At 39.6% G+C, this 27,914-nt stretch overlaps 1 protein-coding gene and 1 pseudogene across 2 annotated transcripts in view; both read left to right on the top strand.

Annotated features, from left to right (window-relative positions):
* RBPJ (recombination signal binding protein for immunoglobulin kappa J region) overlaps positions 1 to 27,914 on the top strand; it is a 201,358-nt gene that overhangs the window by 70,980 nt on the left and 102,464 nt on the right. The window lies entirely within an intron of this gene.
* LOC109453820 (ER membrane protein complex subunit 4 pseudogene) lies at positions 21,470 to 22,055 on the top strand (annotated as a pseudogene).

Raw genomic sequence — 27,914 nt, 5'->3', positions numbered from 1 at the left:
GCAGATATTTTTCCCAAAGCACCAGGCCCTTTCCCGGGCTAACTGCTCTTGCCTTTGTGTCTCAGCTTAATTTGTCACTTTCTTAAGGATGCCTCTTAACCTTCAAGATGGTGTCAGTGCCTTTCCCCCGTGCTCCCACGGCCCCCTGCCTACTGTGGCAGGTATTTTGCCTGAAGTTATCAAATCCTTCTCCCCCAGTAGACTGTCCTGCCACATCTCATTCCCTGGAGAGCTCCCAGCACTTAACACATTGCTTAGCACACTGTCTGCATCCTGGAAAAACAGGATGGCTGGGTGGGTGGATGGGTGGATTGATGGATGGATGGATGGATGGATGGCTGGGTGGGTGGATGGCTGGCTGGGTGGATGGATGGGTGGATTGATGGATGGATGGATGGATGGATGGATGGGTGGATGGATGGATTCATCATCCAAAAAGATCAGGTATCACTGGTGATTTCTGTTGACAGCTTCAGTGACAGAAACACCACAATTCCCAGGTAAAATTGTGCTAAAGGTAGAAATGTTAATTATCTAAACAGTTTCCAACTTTCTTTCCATAATCTGAACCTCTTAATCATTTTATTGCCAAAGTTCCAAAGAAGTGCTTTTCTTCTCTTCCATGATATTAATTATTAAAGCCCAGATAACCTTAAACTTGTACTTTCTGATAATGCAAATAGTCAATAAGTTGTCTCTCACTCTTGATTTCAAGGTAGAGCAGAAGTGGTTATACAGAAGAGCAACATTTACTTTACCTGTTTTTCCTGGGGCTCATGGAGCTTGATGGATCTCTAAATCCAAGCTGTAAAATATAAGAGGACCTGATTTTCCCCAAGTCACATTTGCTTATGTTGCTCCAGAGTCTTGGTGTCTGCAGAGGGTGGGGCTTGGAGAAGGGACAAGGCTGGTCCTGGGTCCAACCTCCCAGTGTAAATGCAATTCAGCAGCCAGAATAACAGACTCACAGTTTAGGAATTTGCCAAGGATCATTCCTGGGTTCCTGTGAGTGTACTGGGACTAACTGAAAAAAAAAAAAAAGAAGAAAGAAAGAAAGAAAGAAAAAGAAGAAGATGTGACTTGTATTCGTATGTAAATATCAGTATTCTATCATCACCTGAGCAAGAACAATAGATTACTAAGTGTGTGTTATTGCTAGAGGCAAAGGAATGAATTTAATTAGACATTTTCACGGCAGGAAACTACAATTTCAATATAAGAATAACAGCTACTTGGAATAGTCAGAATAAAAAGATCTTCTGACTTAATTTATCTGCCCAATCACATCTGACATTCCTATAATAATAAATGAATTTTTTTAAGTATAAGCTTCTACACCAATGCTTCTATTCCAAGAATCTGACTGAATATGAATTCCAAAAACTTAGTTGAATAAAGTCTGTACGCTGCTTTGATTTTTATATGGAGGGGAGAAGGAACAGTACATGCTATGATTTAGCTTTGGTTTCCCTCTGCTTTATTTTTCAGCCCTGTCAGAAAACCACCCTCTTTGCTTGCCTCACTCCTTTATTTTTCTAAAAAAGTGTCCTCTTCTGTAGAAGGTTCTGGTCCAAAATAATCAATATTGGAAGTTGAGCTGTTTTTCCTTCATTTCTGTGGCCTGAGTCATTCTCTCCGATACCAGGATGCCCTTAGGGAAGATACAGAGGAAATGATGTAATTCCCTTTGGTCTCTTTCACGCTTTGGGCTTTTTCTTTGGGCCTGAGCCTTAATGAATCTGTTTTCTAATTAGCCAGCAAGGAGTACAGTGGAAAAAAAAAATGTGGTTCTTTTGCTTCTCTGTTCTCTCCACTGAAGGCACACACACTCTTGGCTCCTTCAGTCAGTTCAGGTGAATTTGCCAGAATTAGTGCATAAATCTTTTCAGCGTCATTGTCAAGCATCTAGAAGCAAAGAGATTTTTAACGCCTACTTTATGAAAACAAAAAGCAGAAAGTGTCTTGTCCAAGGTCAAGCAGGGTTGAGAGAGAGGGAGCACCAATGGAGGGGGGTTGGGGATTATTTTTGTTTTCATTATTGAAAACCCAAGATTAATTGAAAGTTATCAGTGTTACCAAGATAGCCACAAAGATGATACTCTTACTTATTCACAGCATTTTGAAAGACTTTTCTTCAGTTTTGCAGATTTTCTCATATGCATGATCCACCGAAACAGAAAACTCAATATTTTATCTTTAAACATCTAGATATGTATTTTCAAATCTTAGTTATCATTTTATAGGGAAAGAAGTTTCGATTTCGATGCCAGCATTCTGTTTCCCAGGGTCAAAGCTGCTGACAGGAAAGCTCCGGCAGTAATGCTTGTTGTTCGTGTTATCTCCCAATTCCTCTGCTCCATCCCCCAAGCAATGCTCTTTCTCTGCACAGATCTAAATTTAAAAGATCTGTTTTGAACGGATTTTGTATATTAACTTGATAAACGTGGGTTCAGTCCCTGGACATTTTGGACACTTGTATCCTTTTGTAATGATAATTCTGAATCACTTTTGCTCTTTTTCTCTGCTAGTTGATGTCTTAGGCTGTTCTGGTAAACTGGCAATTGGCAGATACCTGTGCCTTAATTTGGTGGGGGTAGCAGGGAACTGGGATGCTTGGACCAGGGTTTGCCACTGTTCCCCCACTTCAGCCAGCTGGAAAACCATAGCACTTAGCACTGTTCAAAGCACTTTCTCAAAGTCCCTTCCCTCTGAGCCCCCACTCACGGAAGATTCTGGGAGGACCCACAATTATGTTAACACATGGCTCTCCCTGTTGAAATGATCTGTTTAATCAGTCTGCCTCTTCAACCACACTTCAGCTTCTTAAAGGCAGGCGCTCTGTCTTCATTCATTTATTTATTTATTTATTTATTTATTTATTTATTTATTTATTTATTTATTTATAAAGATTTTATTGGGGAAGGGGAACAGGACTTTATTGGGGGAACAGTGTGTACTTCCAGGCCTTTTTTTCAAGTCAAGTTGCTGTCCTTTCAATCTTAGTTGTGGAAGGCGCAGCTCAGCTCCAGGTCTAGTTGCCGTTGCTAGTTGCAGGGAGCACAGCCCACGATCCATTGTGGGAGTCAAACCGGCAACCTTGCGGTTGAGAGGACAGGCTCCAACCAACTGAGCCATCCGGGAGTTCAGCGGCAGCTCAGCTCAAGGTGCTGTGTTCAATCTTAGTTGCAGGGGGCAGAGCCCACCATCCCTTGTGGGAGTTGAGGAATTGAACTGGCAACCTTGTGGTTGAGAGCCCACTGGCCAATGTGGGAATCGAACCGGCAGCCTTCGGAGTTAGGAGCACGGAGCTCTAACCGCCTGAGCCACCGGGCCAGCCCTCTTCAATTATTTTTATAATCCCGGCACCTTAAACTTTAGTGAAGTTCATGAATTGGCTTCATGAACTAAACTAAGGAAAAGGAGAAACAGGTGAGAGGGCAGAGGGAGGAGAATTCAAGGAAGGAAAATGAAGGGAGAGACAGGGTTGTGCAGTGCCTGAGGGAAGAGGGGTTCCTACGGGTGTCTGAACTTACTTTCAGACAACTAACATTTATTTTTAAGAAGGATCCAGACCCTCTGAAGGAAGCAGTATACTTACTAATGGAAAGATTGCACGGAAAAAGAAGGATTCTGGCTCATAGAGTAAACTGGTATTCCTCAGCATGTGAAATGGCTGGTATGGTGGTTAAATGACCACCCTGGACTAGGGCTCAGAATCTTTGGAAATGGGACCTCAGAGATTTTTCAACAAGCATCTCAGGTACTGGAGTTTGAAAAGCATTGGATGGAGTCTTCCCTGAGTGCACTTGATCCCCCTTCATCCAACCCAAGTCCAGGTATGTGGAGTGTTTTTCATCAAAGACCAAGCCTTCTATGTGAGAGCCAGGTCTGTCAACTAGGAAAGACCCATGAAACTCTAACAAAGAAACTATGATCTCTTTTCATTTGGTCACACAGTGTCACAGACACGCACCCAGCCACAAACACACATGTGCACACGTGCTTGCTGTTGATTTCACACTCTGCAGGGTCACTGCTTTGGGTCACTTGCCTTGTCCCTTAAAAGGCCCCCTGACTGGGGCAGCCCTCATCAAGGCTGAGTCTGGAAATGCAGTAGTAGAATCTGCTGAGGGTGGAGGGAAACCATTTAGGGCAAAACCTCTTTGGACAAAATTCCTTGTGTTTCAGACATTTGATTTTGTTCTAGATAAAACCAAGAGATATTTGCAGAAAAGAGAAAATGAAAAGGTTATTACTTATGTTTTCTAAAACGTAGTACAGATTTGGTGACAGATGAACTTGAATTTTGTCTTCATTTTTTCCAAAGTGATTCATTCTTGGTTCCTGAACACCTGCTTAAAAACAGGGCTTTCTTCTCTCTCTGTCCTCAGGGTGTGCCAAGCATGTTTGAAACCATGAAGTAGGCCTAATACCAGGGAAGGGGTGGTGGGGTGGAGGAAAGTCCTATTTGATCTACATAATGTATTCATTGTTTAAAACCATACATTGGGCAGAAAGCTGTGGTTAGATTTGTGGCATGAAACAGGGAACTCATGCAAACTCAGAGCAAGAGTTTCCATGCCCAAGGTGAATGTTTACATTGCAGAGGCTGGAAACCCTTGTTAATGCCTTAGGTTTTCCTTCCATGAAGACAGCATTAAGTTTGGATTTTATTTCCATCCAAGTTTTTCAAAGCAACCCACAATAAAAAGGAAGGTTCAACTAGCAGAATTTACTTGCAGTGAAAATTGGCCTGTGTTTCCCAAGTCTAGTCATTTGTGGGACTACCTTTTGCTCTCTCCCACTTCCCTTCTCGGTTGCCTCAGTCTCTTTTTTTCAGCTCCTTGTCAGTTAATTCACATTTCCTGATTTGGCAAACAGCCCGCCCCCCTCCTTTTTCTTGGGTAAAACTTCCTGAGTTGACATTAAAAAGAACTGTTACCTCACCTGAGAGCTTTAGGAGGAAAATGGCATTTAGGTTTAATTACATAGAGCCCCAGAGTAGTTACCACTTTATAAAATTCAAGTGACTTTTTTCCAAGCTCCCTGTTTTCCAAAGCCTGCTGGCTGTTGACCTCCAGGAAGGCGAGATGCCACCCGGTTGGCAGGCTGCAGAGGTGAAGGACTTCCCAGCTCTAGCTGGCCGAAAGAAGCAGGCAGCAGAGAGTGTAGTTTTCCAAGGCCATTCTGGAATCTCAGAGAAGGAGGGCATCTATTCCAAGCCCAGGGACGAACCTCTCCGTTGACCATTTTCACCCAGACATGCACACCCTCCTTCAGAAAAGTTGAGAGGAACTGGGCCAGTGAGCTGTTCACACAACTGCCTCTGTCCCCTCGTCAGCTTTCAGGGAGAAGTGGGGAAGTGGGCAGTTGTTTTCATCAGTGGTGACCACAGCCTCTCTGGGGCCCCTTGCAGCCACTCTCAGAGCTTGGTACTCTAACCGTTTCCCCCTCTTCTTGAAAGCTGCACACAGCCACAGCCAAGACTCAGCCATCTCCATGGACACCTCCCTGGGAATCTGTGTTTCTTCTGGCATGTTGGTTTCTTCCATGTTGGTTTCTTCCATGTTGGTTTCTTCTGGCAGTGTTTGTGTTATCTCTGGTTTTGGGGGAAAGGGTTTGTTATTGGTCCACGCCCCTGCCGCCTATGGGTTTTTGCTCAGATGTTACCTTCTCAGAGAGGACTTTCTAGACAGACCACTCTATGGATCCTATGCTACCCTCTTCTCTGCTTTATTTTCCTCCGAACACTTGTCACCTCCTAACGTGCTTTGTATTTGCATTTACTTCTTTGTTTTCTTCTTATTTTCGCCTCCAACCTCACCTCGGCACACCTCGGCCTCTAGAATGGAAAATGTAAGGCGCAGGAATCTGGGCTATTTTGTTCACTGCTGCATCCCGGGTGCCTAGAAAAGCATCTGGTACACACTAGGTGCTCAATAAGCATTTGTTGACTAATAAATGAATTTGAGGAATTTCTGAAACCGGAAAGAAGACAAGGGAAGGCATAGCTTTTGATCAAGGAGAATATTTCTAAAGTCCCAGGGTTGGAGGTGACAGATTAGACAGCGTGGAGGAAGAAAGCACTGAAGTGATGGGGAGCTGGCTCTTTTGCCACTTCATGTTTACAATAGACTAACAGGTTAGGTGTCATTGTTGCTACTTCATAAATGAAGAAACAGAGGCAAAGAAAGTTCACACACTTACCCAAGGTCATACCGAAGGTCGCATAAAGAGAAAGTGGCAGACAATCCCAGGGATGTCTGACTTTATAGGTGTGTTCTTTCCACTGTGGAGTTGTCGGTTCCCTGACTTCTGTTTGGAACAAAGCCTGGTAATTTGTCATCGTAAGCAGATTCAGTTAAAAAGCACAGATCTGGATTCAAATCCCAGCTCTGCCACCCATCAGCTGTATAACCTGAAGCCAGCCTCTGAATCTCTGTGGATACCTGTTTCTCCTTGAAGAAACTGAAAAGGTGGAACCGAGCAATCCATGATTCTACTTACTCCTCCCAACCGCCCTGGGGGGGGGGGGTAGGAAGGGAATGACTATCAATAAGTCCGGAAGAAGAAATTAAAACCCAGAAAGACTGTGTGACTCACATGTGGTTAAGAAACATGTCAAGTCAGTGGTCCAGAGAAAAACCACCTGGGCAGGAGGTGTCTGAACATATCACAATTGTCACCTCCTCTTGAAACCACAGTTTTTATGGCTCAAAAGAGATATTGAGATAACAGGCTAACTTAGAGTTTCTATAAATTTAAAACACCTACTTTTTTTTAATGACTTTTTTTTTTAATTGGGGAATAGTAAGTTTCTCCAGGGCCCATCAGCTCCAAGTCGTCATCCTTCAATCTAGTTGTGGGGGATGCAACTCAGCTCCAAATCCAGTCGCAGTTTTCAATCTTTGGTTGCAGGGGGTGCAGCCCACCATCCCGTGCGGGAATTGAACTGGCAACCTTGTTGAGAGCTCGTGCTCTAACCAACTGAGCCATCCGGCTGCCCCTAAAGCATCTACTTTTAAAGTCTCTGATGTAGAACACTTTCTGTGAGGTGATTGAAACAAAGCATTAGGAATGGTAGAATGCTGGATGAGCTCTCAGGGGCTAAGCGTTCTTGCTTGTGCCAAGATGGCGGGATGTGAGAGTACATGCCACATGTTCAAGAGAAATGACTTCCCTGAAATGATACAATCCGCAGAAGTCTATTAAAATGTAATCTGTGGAAAATCTAAAGTTGCCTTGGGCTTTAGGCTTGTTGTTACACACGGGAATGCTGTCTCTGTTGATTACTTTCCTATTTTGTTGGGTTTGCTGGATAAGTGCTGTATGTGAAACACTTGGAATCATTTAAATAGGAGCGAAAAAGACTAACAAGTCTTTGCTTTACCATGACAGGAGACCTACAGTAGTGGCTTTGTGTGTTTGATGTTTAACTGAGCACATACTATGTTAAGGAAAAACTTTACATAGGCAAATTTAAAGTCTTAGGTTAAGTGTCCCTGTATCTTCAGAGAAAGGTTATTTTAGCAAAGAAATCTTTCTCTCTGTTTCCCTTGCAGCAAGGGCAGAGTTAAATCATATCTTCCTTCTTCAGCCTATGAAATTGATGTTGAATTTTTGTTCCTTTTGGCTAAATAGTATTATTCTATGTTTGCTGGCACAGAATCATCGGGCCACATAGTTTCCTGTAAGTAAAAAACCGAACTTGTGAAAACTGGGTTCTCATCCCTCTCTGTAACACTAGTACTCGTGCAAATCTAACATTTATGGAATTCTTTAGTTTATGATTTGGGACTTTCCTCTCCACCTCCTGCACCACCAGACAAGAACCTCTCTCTCTTTCTCTCTCTCGGATCCAGGTCTAGGCTACAAGCCTGTGGGCCATGGAGCTTGGGATCTCCAATGCGTGACCCTTGTGGGTTAGGCTTGAGAGTTGTGTAGGTGAGGGCCAGCCTGGCTGAGCTGTAGGTGCCCCAAAATGTCAGGGCAATGTCATGGAAAATCTGACTTGTGAAGAGCACACAGAGGTGAACGGCCTGCTCATCTCTTTGGCAGGATTTAAAACTATCTGGGATGGCAGCGATAGAGGAAAAGATGGCAAATGTTAGCAGAAGGGAGAGACTTAGTTTGTACTTGTGGGCTCACATTTTTCCCTGAGAGAAATGCCCTCCTGACCCTCTCTAGCCCCTAAAGCCCAGAGGAAGGGTTTTGCTGGCATGATAGTGTTTTGAAATGGGTTGCTTTTCCCCATAGATTTCTGACATGCTTTTAAAAATTGGACTCAGCATCTTCACAAGTTATTTGTGCATGATATCTTCATGTTCTTTTTCCTAGTTGCTGCTTATTCTATCTATCTATCTATCTATCTATCTATCTATCTATCTATCTATCTATCTATCATCTATCTATCTATCTATCTATCTATCTATCTATCTATCTATCTATCTATCTATCTATCTTCCAAGCTACTGGCTCCTTTGATGAATATTTATTCAGCACCTACTATGTGCTAAGCACTGTATATAATATTGTGATTGAGAATGCCAAGGCTTTGACATTCTAATTAGAAGCTCTTCAATGATTCTGCCCCTTTACCTTCTCTTTGCTGCTTTTGCTTTCTAGGTTATCACACATGCTTCATATTCATCTTTAATTTTTTCGTCTAAAAATAAGGTACTAAAATATAATTTTCAAAAATGTAAAATCATGACTTTCACACAAATGTAAAATGAACACATGCTAAATAAAGACCTTAGCTCACTAATCCATTAGGGAACCAGACAGATGTTAAAACCAGTTCAAAGGACAATGTGAAGAACAAATATATATGTCGGCAATCTGGAATGCTGAAATGAGTTCCCTCACACATAGGTGCAAAATAGCCTGGCACATAGGAGGTACTTAATCAATGTTAGCTGTTTGTTTGTAGGACATGTCTGTCGTACCTGGCAATTCTTAATAAATATCACTCAATTAAATGGTATTAACAGAAGGGTGGGCGGGGTGGAAGGGGACAGTGACCTGAGCAGAGCCATAAACTTGGAGGGGCCACTTACGGAAGAAGTCAGGTTTTGCATAGCAGGCTGTTCTGCAGATGATATTTGAAATGTTTACGCCTATTCCTGTAGTTGCTTAGACTTGCTTTTAATTTAGGATGATTCTAAGACCAGACTAGACAAGCGATGATGAATTTCAGTGAAACCTCCCAAGAAGAGAGCAGGTTTTTGCATGCCACATTTGAACTTCTCATTTTCACATAGAGAGAGGTGAAAGGTTTTTTTTTTTGAGTGGAGTTGAAATTGTCTTTTAAGGAGTAGAATCATAAAGAGATGTGGGTCCTCAGGATGGCAGGGTCGAATAGAAAAAGCAGCACTGTCCAGGGACCAGGAGAGCCCCATTTCTTCTCTAACCGTAGACAGTGGTACTTGTCCAGATCAGTTAATGCTCTCTGCTTCCGATAACTAAGTGGACCATACGTTTTAAACTGCTCCATGAGGTGCTTTAGGAGCTTTGCAAACATTGGATTCAAGTTTCATTTTTTACTATTTAAAAATTGGTTGTTTAAAAGCAAACGGTGTGATTAATGCCAGACAAGGTATTTTTCAGAGGCCCCACTCACTGCTTCACCCTCTCCCTAATTAAAGAAGCACACATAGTGGTCCCGGCAGTCAGGGTAGTGTTTTTCTGGACAGTCCTGCTCTGAAGGAGCTGTCATACTCGGATGGGGTGGGCACGGGAGGATGCAAAACCCATGTAATGAGTTCCTGGTTTTAATATTTCCAGTTCTCTGCACACAACTACTTCTCCGTAATGATGTAGATTAGGCAGCTAATAATTCACCTGTCTTTCTAATGTGAATCTTCATGAAGGAGGGCAATGAAATAAATTAATTTTAAAACTGGACTGGAAAAACTTAAAACAAAAAAAAGCAAGTGATTTGGGATAATGAAAAAGTTCTGACCTAAAACTAATAAAAAATAAAATAAAAATAAAATAAAATGAGAGAGGTTTATATAAAAAAGAAAAGAAAAATTTCTGGAAGTGGTTAGTGGTAATGGTTGTACAACCTTGTGAATGTACTTAATGCCACTGAATTATACACTTAATGATTAAAATGATAAATTTTATGTTGTGTATAGTTTATTACAATAAAAAATTAAAGCAAATAGTAAGATATAAGATGAGTTATATCTTAATTTTCATAAATTGGAGATTTCCCATGTGCTATTTAGTTTTTATGTAGACTTTGAATAAAGCATTTCCTCCCATCTTTATTTATTTGAAGAAAAGGTGACTCTTTAAAAATTGTTACCATTTGCAACTACATTTATATCCAAATCAGAATTTTCTTGATATTTACTGAGTGACCAAAACTAAGTACAAAAAACCATCGGATGATGAAGCCGTTACTATTTTCTGTTAGGTCCTATTTCTAAAAGTTTGTGTTAAACAAAATCAGCCACTTGGAATGACATAATAAGGAGTTGTTTTCATTTTAATATTTAAAAAAACAGTTATGATAAAAATGCCATTTTAATCTGTTATAGTTTACAATACTGTCTAGAGTGCCATTGCTCAGAAAAAAAGTTTGAAACCACTCTACTACATCATCTTAAAATTCTCTCTGACTTGTTTATTATAATTTTAAAATATTTAGTGTTTGAAAAAGATTTGTATCCTGTGGGTTGCTTTTAGCAGCCAATGAAAAAATAATATAAGCAAGATACATATTTATCTTCAGAGAAGGCAAATCAAAAAGATGGAATTATTCAATGAGTCTATCCCCCATCTTCAAATGGCTACATGTAAATATTCATAGACACTGGAGTTCTAATTTCTTGATGTCTGGACAGAAGAGTTATGCTAATTTAACAGTTCTTAGTCTTGGTCTTATAAAGTTATTTCTTAAAACCCTTTTGTTCTAATTTAATCCCCCTTTTCTATCTGAGTTACATAGCTCTTTCAAAGAAAGTGCTTTCCAAATTATCTAGATCAGAAAAGACCTCTCCCCACACATTTTGATGCAAACTTCATGTGTATGTGTTTACCTAGGGAGACAGTCATAGTTTTATCAAATTCTCAAGGAATTCTGTGAGATGTAAATAATTTCCTTCATCCTTAATCTTCCTTTCCTTTTTGCTAATGTAAATTTTGCCTATGAATCATCTAAAAGGGAATTTTGCTATGAACAGTAGGATCAGGTCACCAAGAGACATAAAGAACGTGTCCAAGTCTGGGGCATTTATTTCTTTTGGGATGAACTGCCAACACCATGTTAAAATCTCTATACCACTATGAGACTGCACTTGAATTTTAATTTTCAGTTTAGTTTGAAATATAGGAACACAGAGATAAATCATCTGGGACAAAAACCAAAATAAACTGGTGCAAGAGAGTTAATGATACACTCCATATTCAAATAAACATCTAAGAAATTTAAATTATGACATATCAGATGAGCTTGATATATTTCATAAAAGTTTAATATTATACTAGAAGAAAATACTTAATTGAGATCAGGAAAATATTGTCCCTTTGTTTTTAAGTGTAGACTCTTTTTAATTAAAGATAGCTTTTAGGATTTTCTAAAGCAAAAAGAGTCAGAAGCTACTGATTTTTCTCTTCTTTCCTACTGAATATATTTGAATAAGTTTTTTGATACAGTGATTTTTGTGGTTTGGTAAGACATCCAGGAGATTAAATTAAAGGTAGATTATATTGAGAGGTCACGTAACTCCCAAGTCTCCATTTTCTCATAATATCCAAATGAATCAATACAGCCAAATTACAAGATTAAATATGATAGTGATTATTGAGAATACCTCTCAAGCTGGGCAGTTGTTTTTGATAGTACTTATTTTGTTGTTATATGTTATGATACCTACAAAACCCAGAAGTGATAATCAGGAGGTGAAGAGAAAAAAGGCTACAAAATGCAAGATTACTGACTTCACACTTATTCATCGGAACAAGCTGTAATGTATTTCCTTAACAGTTGTGATGTTGGATTTTTAAAGGTTATCTTCCACTTATTAACCCCTTACTGTAATTAAGATTCTTCAGCCCAGGACTTCATACTTGTTGGAAATAAATTATGGTTTTGCAACTAACAATTATTAATATTTGGTTAGAAACTGACATTACCAAGTTGAGAGTAGCTCAAAGTATCTTATCTTGTCCATATCAACTCTCACAAATTACCCCCAAATTTAGGCTCTTTAAGCAAGAATACACAGTTATTCTCTTATAGAGTTTCTGAGGGTCAGGAATTCAAGAGTAGCTTAGCTGGTGGTTCTGGCTTGATGTGATTCAGGAGTTGGTAATCAAAAAGTTGGCTGAGGGTGCCGTCTTCTGAAAATTTGCCTGGGGATGAAGAATCTGCTTCCAAGATGGCACATTCACATAACTCTTGGCAAGAGGCTTCAGTTGCTCATCACGGGGCCTCCATGTAGGTCTGATTGAATGTCCTCAGAACACACAGAAAGAGTGATCTAAGAATGAGAGTGAGGAAGAAGGCGCAGTGCTTTCCATGAGTGAGTCCCACAAGTCACACACTGTCACTTCTGCCATATTCTATTGGCTAGAAACAAGTTACTAAATACATCCCACATTCTAGGGGAGAGCAATTCGGCTTCATCTCTTAAAAGGAGTATCAAAGAATTTGTGAATTTATTCGGGAATTTATCAACTTATTTTAAAACCCCCACAAACATACACTGTTTAAAACAGAGTGGGTCAGCACTGCAAGACAGAATGTGGAAGTTAAAACAACGAACATTTCTAGAGTGACTCACTGTTTAGAAAGCATCTCCCCATGTTTTCTTATCCAGTTGTCACAACAACCCAGTGGATCAACAGCATTAACGTCCCAATTTAAAAATGAGGAAGTGGAAGATAGGTGACTTTTTGTAAGGTTATTTAGCAAGTAAGTTGTATAGCTGGGAATTAAACCCAGGTTTTCTGACACCAAACACTACCCTCCAAATGGAAACACAGGTAGAAAGGCCTTCCCAGACATGTGCCATTGGCAAGTCTGACTATTCCTCACTCCCACAAATTGTTTTTCCCCATTTTATTAATTGAAATTTCTATTGTCAACTGACGTACTTCTAAAATTACTTGAGGCAGCGCAGAAACAAAATATTTAAGAAGCAAGCAGGAGAAGTAAATACTTCTCAATACCAGAGTTGATCAGATTACAACACTTGGCAGTAAATTTGGTTCATATATTTCTGGCAGCGAAGGTAAAAAGAGAAACATGATAGGCTACAGGGGTTTCATTTTCTGACAAGAGCAAGCATACATGTTATCATTGCCTGAAATTAAATTGAAGAAAGAATTTATCACATGGATCTGGGTAAGCTAATACCACTTGATAAGGGTGGTCGACATCTTTAATGATATGCTCATATGACCCTGTATGTAAACAGAGGACATATTCACCTTTAACTTGGTGAATATATTTGAGCAAGTATTTGAGCAAGAAGCTAAGGATAAGGTGGTTCAGGTATGTTGCTCTCTAATTTCTTTACCAAATTAAGAATGGAACTTGGAGAATATACGTGAATGGATGGTTAATCTATCTGCTGGACTCTCTCTCTCTCTCTCTCTCTCTCTCTCTCTCTCTCTCTCTCTTTTTAAAGATTTTATTGGGGAAGGGGAACAGGACTTTATTGGGGAACAGTGAGTACTTCCAGGATTTTTTCCAAGTCAAGTTGTTGTCTTTCAATTGTAGTTGTGGAGGGCGCTCCAGGCCCAGTTGCCGTTGTTAATTGCAGGGGGTGCAGCCCACAATCCCTTGTGGGAGTCTAACCAGCAACCTTGTGATTGAGAGCCCACTGGCCCGTGTGGGAATTGAACCAGCAGCTTTCGGCCTTAGGAGCACGGAGCTCCAACCGCCTGAGCCACCGGGCTGGCCCTGAACTCTCTCTTTTAACGTCAGAAATCATAAGTGCTTCTGAGCTGCTGAAGAATTTTTTTGTCTTGACATCCTCTAACAGGCACCTATAGTACACGTACTCTATATTGTTAGTTAATTTAGGGGTCTTGGATATTTGGTATGATGGAACAAAAACTGCTAATATAATGTCATAGAAAAATGTAAAATAAGTAAGTTGGATCACATGAACTCTAAAGTCCCCTTGGGGCCAAAATGTGATGATTCTCTGACTTTAAGAGTGAGATGCCAATATGAGTTCTTGTTCTGATGGAGAGCCAACCCACTTTGGCCTGGGTGCGAGAAGCAATACGATCAAAATCCTTGGCTAATTTTCTCCTCTGAAAGGAATTTCAAATATATCCAAGCTCCCGTGCTAGTGACTGATTGAAACCAAAGCTTTATACTGCATGACATAGGATCCTGGAACAGATAACTTTAGCCTGAATAAAAATTAAGGCAGGTGTAAGCAGCTGTCCAATCCTTCTGTAAAAGAACTCAAGTCTATCTCTACCAGTAATAATGTGCCTTTGTCCAAGTACTCCAGCTCTGTCAGGATTTCTCTAGTTAGCTGAAAAATATGCCCTAAATATTACCCCCAAAGTAGAAGACTGAGAGTACTTTTATTTAGTTATTATAGTACCAATTAATGTTTCTGTTTATTAATGGGAATGCTCCTTCCAGAATAGAACTGTAAATAAAATACATAACAATTAATATCACTTATTTCTGTGTTAGACCAGTTGTTCTTCCTCCAAGGAAGTGAATAAGCAATAAAGTAAATAATCTTTCATTTTAAAAAGTGAAAAGCATTCTCTTTGGACACTGTTTATGTGCCCTGAGCAAATAGGTATTAACTTAATAAGTTTATTACCTGTATATATTTCTGTAACACGTGTTGAGAAGTATTGCAGAGAGATAAAACTAATCTGCATGTGAAAAGTAGAGGGAAATGAGGGTTAATCTTTGTGCAACAATCCAGAGTCCAGAGAAGTAGGCCATCGGAGTGGAGAAACAACTTGTCAGAACGACTAGTAGATTTAGATTCTCTTCTGGTCCAGGGTTAACATCTGCACTAGTTGCCTTTCTGATTCAAGAGGACATTGTTCAGTATAATCTTTTTTTTACATCGCACAGAATTATAAATATTAATTTTCGTGGCATATAGAAAACTTCAAAAGTTGGAAACCTACTGAAAGACGTTATTACAAAGTTGTCATTTAGAATAAAAGGATAGGCTTACAATTATGCAAACTTCAGAGCAAGGAAAGAAATTAAGTGGTGCTGAGGGAAATCTATTCTGGGGAATTGTATGAACTGAATAAATATTTACCAGGAAGAGAATCTGGTGAAGGCCCTTCTAAGCAGAGAAAATGAATGGCAAGACAAGTTGGTGTTCCTGTATTCAGGAATGAAAGACATTGAATATAGCTGGAGCACAGAACTCTGGGAGAGGGGTGAGAGTGAGCAGAAGCCACATCCTGTGGGGCCTCATGGGCCAGTCAGGGGCGCTTCTACTGCTCAGCCCAGGCCCCTCCTCGGGCCAGGTCAGCTCTTAGCATCCCCCTTTCTTCCGTGACTGTAGGCCACCAGGACTCTGCTGGCTTTCCTCCGTTCCAAAGCTGTCGCCACCCACCTTTTCTCCTGAATCTGGAAGGTAATGCCGTCAAGCTCCCAGATTCTTTGTTTCTGGTAAAACAGCATGCAGCCTTTTGGTTAAAGAACATTCAATACTAATTATCATGGCAAAATGCTCAAGGAATATAAAAAATATGTAATAGACGTGTATGTGGGAAGTTTTACTTTAAGAGTAACGTAATCTGATTTACATTTTGAAGAGATCACTCTGGGAAATCCTGCAGAGAATGGATGGTAGGGGTAGGGGCAGGGGTAGAGTAGAAGTAGGGAGAAGGTAGAAGGTAATGCAGGTACCTAGAGAGAGGTGATATGCCCTGGACTAGGATCTAGAGGGCAGATGGTAAAAATTATTAGATGCGGGGCATAGTTTGAAAATAGAACCAACAGAACTTGCCAACAGATTGGATACAGTTGATGATGGAAAGAGAAGAATCAAGGATGAACCATTACACATCTACGTGAGTGTCGCTCTGTTTATCAGGCCCTGCCCTTCTGACAACTACTCTCTTCTAGACATTTTCTCTGGACTGACTAGCATTGAGCTTTGGGATGAATTGCTATAAATAACTGAAAATATTTAAGTAGGAAAATGACGAGATAATTTTTCTCCTCTTCTATTAGGCTTATATTTCTTCTGTTGGAATGACACTTTGTTACACGATGACAAGTATGCCTGCTCTCCAAGAAGAAAAGGGCTTGTGTGTGTATGTGTGTACACACACGTGTGCACACATGTGTGGGGAAGAGGCGCGCTTCTCTCCCATTCACAGCACGAATTGCTTTATCTGGTTAGTACTTGACTTTGTAGAATGCAGAGAGGTGGGCTTTGATGTGGAGTACAGGACCAGGCTATTGATGAGGGAGTGAGAGGAAAAGGCTGATAGTGGTTAGGAGAGGTAAAATAATGTGCAGGGATTCCTAAAGCACACTTTACCCTACCTCACTTAAGTGTCACTCCCAAAGATTGGTTCTGTGAAGAAAACAAGTCTACTGCAGGTCCCTTCCACCCTATTGGCCAAGGAATCAACCAGAGCTGATTTGGGGCTTGGAGGAGAGGTGATGGTTGTGGATTTTCAGCAGCGCGGTCCCTGCCGATCCAATACTCATATGATTCAAGGATGTTTGAAGGGAAAGAAGGCTCCTGAGGGATTCCTCCCTCCACAATCTGAGCTGGATTCAGATTCAGATTGTGATGCTGTAGAGTTACCCTAGGGGTGAAATTAGAGGAATTGTATAATTGTATAACCACAGTAAATCACTTCATTCCTGCAATGCTCATGTGATATCAGTAATTGAGAAAACAGATTCTTCCCATTTAGAACTGCTATGACAGCACATAAATTAATGAGCCCAAATGAGACTATAAGTGTGCAATGGAGAGAGAGTATTCCCTCTGCCTCCACCGAAGAGCCTTCCTTTGAATCTGTCTTAAGTGGAGTTCAGTGACTAATTTGATTCCTTGAATTAGCCGTTGCTGTAATCACCAGTGGTAGTGCCATGTGATGGCTTCCTGATGTCAGTGCTGATAGAATAACAAAGTTGCTAATATTTAGCACAGTGATCTCCCACTGTAATCACAAAGACACGGCTGTCAGTCACATCTCTACCCACTCCACCTCTAACTATGCTCTCTTTTCTTCAGCACTAGGTAAGTGGGAGTAGACTTGGGCCTAAAACTCGCTGTTGAGTATAGCTGCTTAGCATAAAGCTGTGAATGGGATCACTGTTTGGGGGCAATATTAATTAGCCTCAGTATAAGTCAAGTGGCTTGGTGAAGAAGGGCAATACTCAGGGCATTTATTTACTCTTTTAGTCTTCGCTCCATTTGCTAAAAGTGGTAAGGAAGCTGCCATATATGAGCTACTATCAGTTTGGTGCAAAAGTAATTGCGGTTTAAAAGGTTAAAAATCATTGCAAAAACCGCAATTACTTTTGCACCAACCTAATAATATCTTTTTCTTTATCTTGATGAATAACAAATGATTTTATTTTCACCAGTGACATGATGTTATATTCTTTTTTTTTTTAAGTACAATATTTTCCTCTATACCTAACAGAAGGTTTATATGTGCTGTTTGCTACCTACCACACCATCTCTGAAGATCAATGTCAGCAATAAACGAAAGAGCTTAATGCAGAGGCCATAATTCTTTGTGCATCTGTTAACAAGCAACATTCTTTTAAAATAGCAATAGTGCTTTCAAGGTCCTGTTATTATTCAGGCAGGGACTCAAAGCTATCGCTTTCTTGGATCACTTTCTTGGCACACGTAGAAGCCCAAATGTAAGATGTGTTCTGTGGGCAACTGTCTGCTTGTTTTCTTTCCTAGACAAGTGGTTAACCCGTGTTGCCTATCCTGTGTTTATGGAATTCCAGAAAGTTTATGTCATAGAAATCACTGGTGTGTGTGTGTGTGTGTGTGTGTGTGTGTGTGTGTGTGAGAGAGAGAGAGAGAGAGAGAGAGAGAGAGAGAGAGGTTTATAGAATGAAACTAAAACATCTTGAGGAGAAATCCATCAGTTTGTGGTGACCGAGAATGTCGCTAGAGGAAGCTGGCCTTCGCTTACATGTGTTGTCTATTGTGTTCACTGTTTTCTGTTTTACAAGCTGTGGAGAGTAAAAGAATACATCCAAGTGGTAACAGGCAAAAGCTCCAGAGCAGGGAACAGGTAAAGTCAGACACACCGGTTTATGAAGTCTATCATTAAGTCTTTCATTTGGTCCTAAAATCTTAAAGCGTTCTTTAATTAGCATCAGTTTCTAAAATAAATAGAGTAGGAGAGAAAAAAACTAGAATTTCTTAGAAGGAAAAAGTCCCAAGGGAGCTTTTATATTTTTAATGTTGCCTTAAAAAAAGTTGCTATTACACTGTTTATCCCCCAGGAACTTAACTACTTTTCAGGTGGAGTGAGGGGCCAATTTTAAATTCCAGGTTTTGTTTCTGATTTTAAAATCACAGCTAGCACAATCCCTAAAGAAAATGGTTTTCATGATATCCATAATACATCTTAATGTTTTAATTCACCCAAACCACCCACTGAATGCTATAGGGCATTTTGAGAACATCCCCTAATTCTTGGAAATAGCATGCTTTCTCTTATATTCTTCCAAACACTAATCCTTGGGGGAAAAAAACACACCTTCTCTCATTTTCTATTCAGTGTTGCTATTGTTGTAATCTAAGTGAGGCCTCTTTGCAAAAGTGCAAAATGAAGTTTAACCTACAATTGAGTCTTACATCCTGTGGTCTTGGAATTTTTAAATTTCATTCAAAACACACATTATAAACAAATTCTCCCAATGACCATCTAGAGAGGAATGTGGCAAAAATCCAGAAACTATTGTAATATTTGGAACCAGCATAAGCACAAATAATCAGTATGTTTTTTCAAGAGGGGATTATGGGTTGTATTTTTACAAACCCTACAGGGATTTGCACGAGATGGACAAAGCTAAATTCCGTACTACTTGTGTGCCTCCAAAAGAAACCCAACCCTTTACAGTAAATAAAGGGGAAGAGAGGTATTAAAAGGATCTTCTTAATAACTAATATTTGTTCAATAGAACCATAATTTGAGGAAACATTCTGGCTTAGAAATTCCTGTAAAAGTCAAGTTCAAAGCAGTATGCCTGACACGCCTGTTCTTTAACGCATGAGTTTGGTATTATTAACAGTGCAGAGTGATTCAGGGTGGGAGGGGGTTGTGGAGAGGACAACAATGGACAACACCAAAAATGACATCACCAACTCAGGAAAGTCCAAATTTTAGAAGCAAGAAAACCAGTGTAGTTATTGGAATACAAAGTAATAGTCTGAAAAAGCACTTCTAAGAAGAAGTAAATCTGTAAAATGCATTTAAGTAGAATTAAGACTAACTATTTGAGAGGCATATAAAATCTAGACTTCCAAGAGACAAAGAGGACAGAGAAAGCTGTATTACTACCTCTAAATATGCAGCTTGTCCTACACAAACCTCACATTTCCCTCCTGCTCAAAAAAAATGAAAGAGAAGAACTCAAAAAAAAAAAAAAAAAAAAAAGAATGGGGCAATGAAATAAACAGTTTATACCTCAAAAGATGAAAGATTTAAGGATAGGGGAGGGGAGGGAGAGTCAACTAAGAAACAACAAACTAGTGACATTTCAAAATTATTCTTATCTTTTTAGCAAAGTTTAATATTATCGTATCTTATGTGTTTCTCATTTTATACTTCAGTTAATTTTAAGAGTCTATTAAATTCAACAACTGTTCTAAACCTGTTGAGAAGAACATACTTATCTAGAGGATTCACCCTAAATTTCACTTATATTTTAGTATATGTGCTGCCGAAGCGAGCAGTTTCACTTATTTTTTAATATCATTATTAACACATATTGTAAGTCTGCAGACACCGATGGTATGTAATATTTTTCTGCCCATAAATAATTGAATGTGAGTAGATTTTACCACCTCCGTGATGTTTCAGTTTCAGTTTTAATATGCCATTCTGAGAAATTTTTTGAACTAATATAGCATCATAGGCTGTTTTGTTTTTAATCATCAAGAAAATGCATCATTTCACTGGGCGGAACAAGGGAAAAAGGTTTTCTTCATATAAATTGTACTAATTTTATAGTACACAGACAGGAATTGCATTATCCTGACAAACCACAAGCAGCTTCTCAGAAAAGATAGCTAAGACTGATTTTAAAATAATTTTGTATTCACCCCCATTACAAATAGATGATTATCTCTGAATATTAGTTCTGATAATATGTGACTTTACAGGCAAAATGAAATGGGACGTTATTATAATTTTTAAACAATGCTGAAATATTTATGCCCAAACTCCTCAGCATACCCCAACTTCCTTCACAGCATTTTTTTTTTTTTAATGAAAACCTCTTAATGAAGAAGCAAGTTTTTTCCAAGGAGTAGGAATGGCATGAAATTATAAGTTGGCTGGTAGTATAAGTAAAAAGGTTCTTGATTTGGAGGCAGAAAGATGGCTTCAAATCTGATTTGTTCACTTCTGACCTCGGTGTTCGTGGGCAAATAAGTCACTTGAACTTTGGGAGCCTCACCTTCATCACCTATAAAATACGGATAAAAGCACCCAGCTCCCAGCACTGCGTGTGTGTGTGTGTGTGTGTGTGTGTGTGTGTGTGTGCACGCACGCACGTCTGGGGTGGTGGTGGAGATGGATTGTAAATGTGAATAACTGTTTTGCCCATTAATAATTGGTACTCAGAATTTGAATGCTCATAGCGTTCCTTTTCCCATGTAGACTTGACCAACGAAAAGTAGAAATACCCAAGTGTATACTTTTGAAAGACTTTGGTATCTGCATACTGCTAGCCTGAAGAATGAATTTAAAATTGGAAAGGCTGTGGGCGCATAGCCTCAGGCCCAGCTATGCCTTAGAGAAAGGAGTGTGGGGACAGAGCCAGTAGTGTAGTTTCCAGGCTCTCGCCCTCACGTGGAAAGGTGCTCACGGGTAGTAAATGGCCATCAATTGTGATTGGATGGCCATCAGCTGTGGTTAGTTGGCCGTCAGCTGTAACCAGTGAGCCATTGGCCACTAATATAACTGCCGTGGCTGCACAAGGAGAAAGTGGGGGCTAGCAAGAAGATGGTGGCTGAGCTAACAAGAGCGGATTGTAGTTAGCAAGTGAGGTTGGTTGGCAGAGAGAAGTGGAGGGCAAGTTGCAGATAGTGTGGCTCCTGCTTCCTGTGTCTCCAACCCAGCCATCAGCGAGACTGTAGTGGATAACTCCCCTATCTATGCCACCGTGGGTGTTCCTTTTTGGCTTTACCATATCCTGCATTCTTACGTGGGGAGCGGGAGCTGAGACCTTGTGCAACACTCTGCATGACAAGGAGCTTCTCCGCTTTGGTAGGCAGCCTTTGCCATGAACTCTCAGGGGAGACTGGTGGCCAACGAGGCCAGCACTTCAAGGGGGCCATTGAGCTGAGTGGGCCTGGGGCAGGCAGTAAGGGCTGTGGCCAGGGAGACTCACTGTACCCAGTTGGTTACATGGACACAAAAGTGCCTCATACCAGCCTGCAAGAGACAGACCCGACCCTGGTGGCAAAGCACTGGCAGGACCTTGCCTTGCGTCCCCTCAAACAGACTCCCATTAACCTCTTCATCGTGTACACGGGCGAGCAAAACTATCTCCATCTCCCCTACTGCGATGGTGTGTATGATGGTTTGGTGACTCATTCAGGCATTTAAGACCATTTTAGCCACTTTCAAGGTGCTAGAAAGTCCAAGACCGACTTTTCTTCCGGGTTTGCCGTGTCTCACAAAGAACCTCATGCGTTTGTCATTGGCTGTTTATAAGCGTCAGTCCATGGGCCTGTACCACCTACAATGCGTTGGATTGGTTAGCCTTCATCGCTTGCCCCGCCCCCCAGGGGATGGAGTTCCGTGGTGAGGACTTTTTTGTGAAGAGAAAGAAGCACCTGGTGCCCATGTGTTTGGATCTCGTTTAGGGTCTTCTTTACGCTCAATGGCTCTGCAGCATATTCACCCCTAACATTAGCACTCACGCCGGCAAGAATCCAAAGCGCTCTTTTCTCCATGGTGAGGAAACACATCCGAGAAAGACAATATGCATATCACTACAAACACAAGACACTATACCTCCCGGCTCTTAACTGAAAATCATGTAGGAAACATTGTGTCCAGTATAGAGCAAAACAACACATAAAACAATGACTGCATGTAAACAAAAAGAATGGTTGCTGCTGAGTCAAGAACGAGAGCAGCATCTCCTTTCAATAAATTAAATGATCAAGAACAATGCTTCAAGAATTGTTCAAGTTTCCCTTAAATCTATTTCCCTTAATATTTCACTTCTATTTAACACAAGCTGGGACATAAAAAAATTGATTGGAGACACTCGTGGAAGATGTGATAGACTAATGCTGGATTCTGATTATACAGGATGAAAAGAAAAATAAACCAGACAAAAGCGCGCATAAAAAAAATTGTAAAGGTTGTTGCTCTCTACTTGTATTGTTTAAAAACCTTTGAAAAAGAATTCCGCAAAGTACTTTGAGCAGTTTAAGTACAATGAAAGGAATTTATTATGAAGAGGGCAATGAATCCAAATAGCTTCCCTCTTCCCCTAGCATTTTTCACTCCTGTTCAATTAGCTTTTATCATTATTTAAAATGATCTTATTTATTTCTTTACGCTCTTGTTATCTATGTCTCCATCCTTGAACACGAGTCCTCCGAGCGCTGTGATCTTGCTCAAACCTGTCTCCCCGGTGCCTAGAGTAGTGCTTGGCTGTTAGTGGTGTTCAGTAAATATTTCTTTTTGAATCAGTGGATGACAGAGGAACAGATTCAATAAAGTGAAAGTTGGAGAGGATAAACTGAGCCATCAGGGTCCCGAATGACGTAAATATTCAGGATTATAAAGTCAGTTCACGTCATTAACTGAGTTACCTGATGGCGAATTTAGAAGGTTGTACTGAGACAGAGTTAGTTTATCTGGCCTGTACTTCCAGACTGGGCCTTAATGATGAACTTCTTAAGAAAGTTACAAATAAATACCCCAAAACATCTAAACAGGAAGGGGACTCTGCCAACCCAATGCCCACCATTTTGCCAGGCATTTTGTATGCATGTTAGGTGTGTTACGTACGATTCACAACAAATGTATAGTGGGTATTAATATTAACCTTCTTCTGCACATGATCCCAGAAGGTAAGGAACACACTCAAGGTTACCTAGCTGGTGCATCGTATGGCTTCCGTTAAGTTCGTTTAGTAACTGTTATGAGTCCAAATTAAAAACTCAGACGTTGTTCCATTCGGTTTAGATCCATTTCTTTCAGATTCTATTTTGTGCTGGGGCTTGATAGCTTTGATTGCTGTAAAGGAAAGCTGATTATGGAATTTTCCTGGAAGGATACTCAAGAAACTGGTAATAGGATTTTCTTTTGAGAGGACAACTGGGTCCCTGGGAAACCATAGCCAGAGGGAGTCTCATTTTTCTCTGCAGTTAGTGCTGCCAACTAAAATACAGGATGCCACTTAAATTTGAATTTCAGATAAATAACAAATAATCTTAAGTATGTCCCAAAGACTGCATGGGACAAATTTATACTAAAAATTTATTTGTTGTTGATCTGAAATTCAACCGTAACTGGATGTCCTATATTTTTATTTGCTAGCTCTGGCAACCCTAGGTGCATCCCCTGCTATGAATTTCAAATTTTGTTCCGTGTGTATGCATTACCCATTCTAAAAACAATAAAATTAAAAAAAGAATAGAGCATTTTTTGTGATCTGTCACATATTAAAAGGCAATTTTAATGAAGGGCTAGAAATAGACATGGTATAGACTGAAGTTCAATTTGACACCTACGGGTAATTTTTCTGAGTATAAAAGGACTAAATTTGCAAAGATGATTTTGATGGCATGCATTTTACTGGAAGAGTACAGCTAAGCCGGGGGGCGGGGAGGAGGTCTGAAAACATACTTCTTGATGGAATTATAGTCATTGGAGTCCTGAAGGTGACACCTCAATCATGGATCCTGGGACAAGACTAAATCAGGAGAGGAAGAAATAGTGATTTTAATTCCAGGGTGCCTTCAGCTCCATTAAGGTAGAGCCTTAAATTGACTAAACTTTAGTGCTGGAGAGAACCTTTGGGGTTTTCTTTTCAATTTCCTCATCCTTTCCTCCACATTTGAAAATAAGAAAGTTCTATTTCCAACTCCACCCCATCCTCAGCCCTGTGACCAGCACCCTGGAATGGCCTAGAGTGGTGTCATGATTCTTAGGTCCTCAAAGTAACATTAGCATAGCCATTATGTAATTTCCCTTACAAGTTCCCCAGGTCTTTGGATTCTTAATTCACCAGTGGTAATGAGTGATAAAGTGACCCAGCAGGCCAGCATAGGGCAGGTTATAGGAAAGGTTAGAAGAACCCTAGCATTTACCTTCTCGCTTTATCTGTAACTGTGAGTGTGAGCTAAGGAAAGTTACTTAATTTCTCTGTGCCATAGCTTCCCTAACTATTAAAAGGGGGTAGGAGTTCTGTTCAGGGGTTGGGAGGATCAAATGTACATGAAGTCCCTTGGGTTAAGTTGGTACTCAATAATTTCAGCTATTCTTTTTATCTTAAAACGAGTCCATTTCTGAAATGCTAAGGAATGTTATCCTTGTCAGAAATATAATCTCAAACTTACTACGAAGCTAGAGGTAAATAACAGACATAGTTATGACTATTCCCTAATTTTCTATGGAGTTTATTATTTATTTGCCTGTACTTGAAACTTTATACCAGCCTATGACTAAGAAGAAGGTTATGATCACAGTGATTTTTAATGCACCTAATTAAAGTTAAATTTGATTAATTTATTCATTTTTTGTTAACAGCGTTATTGGGATACACGTCACATACCATATAATTCACCCATTTAAAGTGTACATTCAATGATTTTTAGTATATTCACAGTTGTACAACCATCACCACAAACAATTTTAGAACATTTTCATTACTCCGAAAGATATCCCTCAACCCCTAAACTCCCTAGTTCTAGGCAACAATTAATCTACTTTCTATCTCTATAGATTTGTCTATTCTGGACACTTCATGGAACCTTTGTGACTTGCTTTTCATTTAGTATGTTTTTCAAGGTTTATCCATGTTGAAGCATGTGTCAGTACTTAATTTCTTTTTATGGCTTAATAATCTTCCATTTTATAGATATACCACATTTTACGTATCCATTCTTTAGTTAATGAACATTTGGGTTATTTGTACTTTTTGGTTATTATGATTAATGCTGCCATGAACGTTCATGTACAAGTTTTTGTGTGGATATGTTTTCAGTTCTCTTGGGTATATATTTAGGAGAGGGATTGCTGGGTCATATGGTAAATCTTATCTTTAACCTTTTCAGAAACTGCAAGACTGTTTTTCAAAGTGGCTCCATTTTACATTCCCACCAGCAACGTTTAAAGGAGTCGATTTTCCACATCCATGCCAGCACTTGTCATTGTCTGTCTTTTTTATTATTGCCATCCTAGTGAGTGAAATGGTATCTCATTGTGGTCTTGCTTTGCATTTCCCTGATGGCTAATGATGGGCTAATGATGTTGAATATTTTTCCAGGTGCTTATTGGCCATTTGCATATCTTCTTTGGATAAATGTCTATTTAGATCTTTTGCCCATTTTTAAGTTGGGTTGTCTTTTTATTATTCAGTTTTAAGAATTCTTTATATATTTATATATTCTTCATACTAGATCCTTATCAGATATATGGTTTAAAAATATTTTCTCCCACTCTGTGGGGTGTCTTTTTCACTTTCTTGAGAATGTCCTTTAAAGCACAAAAGTTTAGTTTTGATGATGTAGAATTAATCTATTCTTTTGTTGCTTGCACTTTTGGTGTCACATCTAAAAAAAAAAAACCATACCATAGCTAATCCAAGGTCATGATGAATTACCCCTATACTTTCTTTTTACTTTTCTTTTTTTAAATTTTTATTGGGGAATATTGGGGAACAGTGTGTTTCTACAGGGCCCATCAGCTCCAAGTTGTTGTCCTTCAATCTGGTTGTGGAGGGTGCAGCTCCCTGGCCCATGTGGGAATCCAACCGGTAACCCTGTTTAGAGCTCGTGCACCAACCAACGGAGCCATCTGGCCGCCCCACCCCTATACTTCAAAAAATTTTAGTTTCAGTTTTTACATGTAGGTCTATGATCTAGTTTAAGGTCATTTTTATATATGTTGTGAAGTTCTGACCAACTTCATTCTTTTGCATATGGATATCCAGTTGTCCCAGCTCCATTTGTTGAAGACAATTTTTCCCCCCATTAAGTTGTTTTGGTACTCTTGTTAAAAATCAGTTGACCATAAATGAGGGTTTATGTCGGGACTCTCAATTCCATCCCATTGATTTCTATATCTAGTGTATGCCAGTATCACAGTCTTGATTACTGTGGCTTTGTAGTAAGTTTTGAAAAAGGGAAATATAAATCCTCCAACTTTGTTCTTTTTCATGATTGTTTGGCTATTCTGAGTTCCTTGAGTTTCCATATGAATTTTAGAAATAGTTTGTTCATTTCTGTAAAGTGGACAGTTGGGATTTTGATAGTGATTGTGTTGAATTTATAGATCAATTTGGGGCGTGTTCCCATCTTAATAACAGTATGTTTCAATCCATGAATGAGAGGTGACTTTCCATTTATTTAGATCTTTCAAAAGTTCTTTCAACAATGTTTTATAGTTTTCAGAGTATAAAATTTTACTTTTGTTAAATTTATTTCTAAGTATTTTATTGTTTTTATATTATTCTAATGGGATAGTTTTCTTAATTTTTTTTTTTGAACTGTCCATTGCAAACATATAGAAAAACAATTGATGTTTTTATATTGACCTTGTATCCTGCCTTGTATGTTGACCTTGCTAAACTTGAATATAAGCTCTAATAATTTTTAGTAGAGTCCTTAGAATTTTCTGTATGTAAGATCATGTCATCTGCAAATAGAAATAGTTTTACCTCTTCTTTCCCAATCTGGATGCCTTTTGTTTCATTTTCTTGCTGAATTGCCTGATTAGAGCCTCCAGTACAATGTTGAATAGAAGTGATAGAATAGAAATCCTTGTCTTTTTCCTGATATTAGTTGGAAATGATGTCTTCCACCTTCAAAATGATGTTGCTTCTGAATTTCTCATAGATGCCCTTTATCAGGCTGAGGAAGTTTCCTTCTATTCCTAGTACTTTTTTTTTTTTTTTTAAGATTTTATTGGGGAAGGGGAACAGGACTTTATTGGGGAACAGTGTGTACTTCCAGGACTTTTCTCCAAGTCAAGTTGTTGTCCTTTCAATCTTAGTTGTGGAGGGTGCCGTTCAGCTTCAATTTGTTGTCCTTTCAGTCTTAGTTGTGGAGGGCACAGCTCAGCTCCAGGTCCAGTTGCTGTTGCTAGATGCAGGGGCGCAGCCCACCATCCCTTGCAGGACTCAAGGAATTGAACTGGCAACCTTGTGGTTGAGAGCCCACTGGCCCATGTGGGAATCGAACCGGCAGCCTTTGGAGTTAGGAGCATGGAGCTCTAACCACCTGAGCCACTGGGCTGGCCCTATTCCTAGTATTTTGTTGAAGATTTTTGTGTCTATATTTGTTGGTCTGTAGTTTTCTTTACTTGTGATGTCTTTGGTGGATTATCTTTTAAAATAATAAGCATGGCAAAGAAATCCACAGGGTATTAGGTCTCCTTCTGCCTTGGTCACCCATCCTTAGCCACTGGTGCAAGTTCACATGAGATTATATATATATATATATATATATATATATATATATATATATATATATATATATCCA

The sequence above is a fragment of the Rhinolophus sinicus genome, chromosome 1 (assembly GCF_057876585.1).
Source record: "Rhinolophus sinicus isolate RSI-liver-muscle chromosome 1, RSI-T2T, whole genome shotgun sequence".
NCBI lineage: Eukaryota > Metazoa > Chordata > Mammalia > Chiroptera > Rhinolophidae > Rhinolophus > Rhinolophus sinicus.
This window is presented reverse-complemented; position numbering and strand designations above follow the sequence as displayed.